The 5,117-nt window shown below is 47.7% G+C and overlaps 1 long non-coding RNA gene across 2 annotated transcripts; it reads right to left on the bottom strand.

Moving 5' to 3' along the window:
* Window positions 1-733: 733 nt before the first annotated feature.
* LOC115287421 lies at window positions 734-4,800 on the bottom strand. Of its 2 annotated transcripts, none has more exons than XR_003906469.1 (4): window positions 4,730-4,800; window positions 4,050-4,182; window positions 1,912-2,164; window positions 734-1,013 (listed from the first exon to the last, which is right to left on the bottom strand). It is a non-coding gene; the product is annotated as an uncharacterized LOC115287421 (long non-coding RNA). The 2 variants fall into 2 exon arrangements; XR_003906466.1 differs by having other exon boundaries at window positions 4,050-4,202; window positions 4,730-4,796.
* Window positions 4,801-5,117: the final 317 nt, after the last annotated feature.

Below are 5,117 nucleotides of genomic sequence, written 5' to 3'. Positions count from 1 at the left end.
ATCCGTCAAAGCAGAAGTTCACAGTATCGATCGAACATGGTCACATGAAGACCCATTGCTGGCCTAGTCCGTGGGGACAGATGAGCATCGCAGGACTGTGCATATAAAGGTAATATGTTTTACTAAGTGAAGATTTCCACGAGGTGTGAAGAGTGTGGCCACCAGGCACGTGTGGACATTAAGGACACAAAAATAAGTTATTTATGTCAGAGTCCGCTGTCTCCAAACTGAGGTTCAGGGCGGAGGTTGGCTAACGGCTTCACGGAGCCCTTGAATAGAGTAGCAAGCAGGTCAGTCACCTACCAAGTGTGGAGGGACTCTTCTGAGGTCGCCTAGACCCTGGGTTCAGCACTAAAGCTGCGGCGGCAGGTGATTCAGCAGTCCGGAAAATCCTTATCATCGGTGAGAAATGTGATCCCTGCATACCTCTGTGTGTATGTATGTAGACACACACACACATGTTATTTCATATATTTGAAAGTAGATCTACATATCATATATATTCGTTTGGACATATCATATTCCTCATAATAAAGTCACATCAATACTTGGTGATTACAGTTCAAATCGGCGAGCGGCCAAAGACCAGGCTCTCATTCCATCTCTACCACTGGCTCCCTCTGCCTGGGAGATCTTAATCAGGTCCCCGTATCTCCTTGTGTCCTGACGGTCGGCTCTGTATCCGGAAAGCAAGACCGAGTGCTTGAGCCCTCTACGCTTCTTCCCACAACTCTCAAGTTTCCGGACAGCATCACTGCATTGAGCTAGTTAGACACTGATCTTATATGTAACTACAGCCTCAACCTACAGGGACCCACATTATTTACTAGATAAAAAGAACATTCTTTCAGCAATGCAAGGGGAATCATCTGGTTTCCTATGAGCCTCTTGGGGTGACTAGCTGCTGCCTTTGTGAAAACTCTCATTCTCTTGCTGTTGCCATTTTTAACGTGTTTCCTCAGGCCACACCATAAACACTCCGGTTTTCAACACAATTCATCCCAAGTAAGTTCCTGTGAGAAGAATAAAAGAGATAGGACAGAAGTAACAAGATTTTAGTTCTTTATTATAAGCAGATGCAATGGCAAATGAATACTCCCATTAACTACTTGGTATCATAGTACCAGGTAATGTTAACTATTACCTTTAGGCTTTTCACTAACTTGCAGATTATAAGAGTTTACTGATGCCATTCACACTTGGACTAGTGATCAAGGAAGAGAGCTGACGTATTGCACTAGTAATATGGAATCATCTTCACATAATATGGCTTAACCAAAATAACCTATGTGCCTATATTTAACATTTTTTAATTTGGTAAAATTTAAAGATACACCCCACCCCCCCCAAGAATAGGCTGATATTGTACCCACTGTAAGCCCAATCTGGAGTGACACAGTTCAGTGTTGCCATATTTCTTCAGATTTTATTATCCCAAACACTGATTAATTCCTTGATGATCCTTCCAAATCGTACCTTCCATATCACTTATTAAATATTTGCTGAGTCTACCATTTACTTATAAAAGGGCTCTGTTGGCTTTAGACTCTAAGAACGTGACTGCTTTAGAAAAGCTTCAACTTTTAATCATCTGATAATGCAGTTGATCAAGTCACAAAACGTCTGGCCTGAGATTTCTGTCTATGGAATAGACAAACCATGTTCAGTGTCTAAAATGAGCTGACAATTGTGGTAGTCTCTGGGTAGAAAAGTCCAGCAAGGAATCCAATGCCAGACATATATGCAGTCTTAATTTTCTAGTAGCCACATTTGAAAACAACAGGTGACATTTTAATAGGATTTTATTGAACCCAATATATCCAATGTTATTATAATATGTAATCAATATACATAATGCTTTTTTTTTTTTTTTACTAATTATAAATAACGTGGTATGCATTCTACACTTACAGCACATCTCACACCCTCTGTCTGGGGCTCCATGGCACACAGGACTCTGGTCACCACACAGGTAAGGGCGGGTGTGACTTCCGAGTTCCGAGAGGGAAGCTGGGGAGGTGTGCACTGGCCGGGGCTGAGGAGGGGTGGGGTGGGGGTGAGGAGAGGGGAAGCCACTGGAGACAGAACAAACCATCAAGTACACCTGCCTGAGGAGACAGGTGGGAGGTGTCCACGCATCAGGCCGGGTTGGCAGGGAAGCCATCTGTGCAGGAGGGAATGACAGATGGGAAGACCGGAGTGTCCAGCATCCAGACTCAGTCCATGTCACAGAACACGCTGCGGTCCAGATAGAAGTGACCCACGTCACTCATCTGGGACCTGGCTTCCTCTCCAGGTGTCCCGGCTCGCTGACTAACATTTCTGTGCACGGCACTGCCTTGAAGCTCTCTTCAGTTTGGGCTTGTTGCTGCTTTATGTTTTATTGGAGCTTGGAATCAGGATTAAAATAGGCCAGGAAACAAAGCAACACGTTAGGGCAAGTTAGGAAGCCGGCAGACACCCAGGGTGGGAGCAGGAATTAGAGTCTGCTGAAGACCTCCGGGGCCCGGAACCGCCAGGGACCAGACACCCGGCGGCATTCTCTGTACTGCATTTATTTCTCACCTAAAATCTCCCTCCCTCGCCTTTTAAAAAATCTCAGCTTCTAGAAACAGAGAGAGGGGACAAATACAGAGACAAAAATAAAGACATTAGCCCACAAGAACAGAGCGATACATTGGGCTGAGTGTTATTAAGATACTTTATTTCACTTTGCAAGTTTGTTACATGCCAAAGCAGACAAACATATCAATTAACCTGAAACAAAAACGTTACTAGCTCTAGTAGAAGGCAGGACCCACTGGACGTATGTTAGGATAAAGTATCTGGGGTGTTCACAGCGAAAGGCACAAGAACAGAATTTGTGACAGTTCACTACCCAGCCCGGGGGTCCTTGCGGTCCCTGGGACGCAGAACCAGCACTAACCAGAGCTGACACCCAGGATACAATAGGAACAAATCCAGGGACTTGACTACGTAGGGGATGTCATTTAATCCTCACACAGGCCCAAGAGGTGGATCGCACACTCAGCATCTCTAGCTTACAAGGAAGGCGTCAGGGCGCGGGGGCTAGACCACGTTCCCACAGCGAGCAAGGGGCAGCTCAGGGCTTCAAGCCCCGGGGTCCTGGCCCCGGGACCCATGCTCCCACAGCCACTCCCCCCCAGATCTCCTTCACAAACAAGGGCCGCTAAAAGATAAAATGGATGCTGAAGAGTCTGGTTCCCAGCACCTGAGCTGGGGCAGCACGGGGCGTCTGCGGCCACATGACACTGCTGTGGTGACCACACTGTGGGGACAGCAGCGGGCGGACCGTGTAGCTGAAGGCATGTGGGGGGGCGGGGAGAAGGCTGTGCTGCTCGCAGTTCTGCCTGGCTTTCTACTCTGGGGTCCAAGTTCAACTCACGCCTTTCGGAACAGAATCGAACCAGCGGAAGCAAGCGGACAACCCCCGACAGGGGTTTTCCGGGTGGACGCCGCCCCCTCTCCCTCGGCCGCAGGCCCGCTCGCCCCACATCCTCCTTCTGCTCCATGTCTGTTCCACGCATTCTGCGTTCCAAGCGCTCTTCCTTCCAAACCACCTCTCACTGCCTCCTGGTCTCCACTGCAGGCACGAGAACTCCTCTCCCGCGGCAGCCCTGGTGTTTCCCACCCCGGCCGGGGACAACACACCGGGACAGGAGTCCTTGGGGGTCCTCGGGGAGAGATCTCTGCCATTTCCCTCCACACCTTTCCGGGGACCTTACACAGGAGGGTGAAGGGGAGGGAAAAGACCCAGGGGTCACAAGCAAACAAAACTGGTGAACTCTTCATGCATTCATTATAAAGAGGGGCGCCTGGGGGCTCAGTGGATTGAGCATCCGACTTCAGCTCAGGTCATGATCTCTCCATCCATGGGTTCGAGCCCCGTGTCGTGCTCTGTGCTGACAGCTCAGAGCCTGGAGCCTGCCTCAGATTCTGTCTCCCTCTCTCTGACCCTCCCCTGCTCACACTCTGTCTCTGTCTCTCAAAAGTAAACTTAAATTTTTTTTAATTATAAAGGAACTGACCTGTGATCCAAATAGACTGTGTGCACGGACAGAACACTGAATGACTGTGAAAACCCTTCATAATAAATACTGCTAACGATCACGTGTTCGAGTCCCAAAATGCATTAGAGAAGAATGGACGATTATTCACACACTGTAGACAAGTAAGCAAAGCTGAAATGATTTAAGAATTAGAATAACCTCTCACATTTCTGTTGAACTTTATACAAAAAAGCATTTTTACAACAATTACCTCCTTTGACTTCAGTGAACTCTAGGAGGTAAATAAGCAATCTCCTTGTTTTAATGATAAAGGAGGGTTCAAAGGTCATCTGGGTGGCTCAGGGGACTGAGCATCTGACTTCAGCTCAGGTCAGGAGCTCATGGTTTGTGGGTTGGAGCCCCGCATCAGGTGGAGTCTGTGCTGACAGCTCAGAGCCTGGAGGCTGCTTTGGAGTGTGTGTGTGTGTGTGTGTGTCCCTCCCCCGTTTATACTTTGTCTCTCTCTCTCTCAAAAATAAACATTAAAAAAAAAGGAGGGCTCAACCAGGGAAGGGAGTTTGCTTCAGGCTATATACATGCAGGGACACAGCACAAAGCATTTTGTAGTTTGGGATTTCCCGACGTTAGTGACCTTTGGGGGAATAATTTCAAATATCACTGGACTCCGTGCCACTCTAAGGGAAGGTCTTTGAACCTACCTGCCGTTCCACATCATCTTTGCCATCGTGAGGGCTGCGCTTCCAACACAGGAGACAGGCACCCCCTCAGCCCTCAACCCAACATGGGGTCGGCTTGGAGACTATGGAATTTTCTCAAGAAAGACAGAGAATCTTTCCTTTATGTCATCTCTGTATTGTTTGATCTAGACTTTAAACAAAGTATCTTTAAGTGACTATGATCACAGTTATGATCATATCCTTTTTAAATTTGAGAGAGAGAGGGAGTGCAAGCAGGGAAGAGAGGCAGTGAGAGAGAAAATCTTAAGCAGGCGGCATGCTCAGAGCCTGACGTGGAGTTTTGATCCCACATCCCTGGAATCATGGCCTGAGCCAAAATCAAGAGCTGGACTCTCAGCCAACGGAGCCA

This window comes from Suricata suricatta, chromosome 1, assembly GCF_006229205.1.
Source record: "Suricata suricatta isolate VVHF042 chromosome 1, meerkat_22Aug2017_6uvM2_HiC, whole genome shotgun sequence".
NCBI classification, from domain to species: Eukaryota; Metazoa; Chordata; class Mammalia; order Carnivora; family Herpestidae; genus Suricata; species Suricata suricatta.
This window is presented reverse-complemented; position numbering and strand designations above follow the sequence as displayed.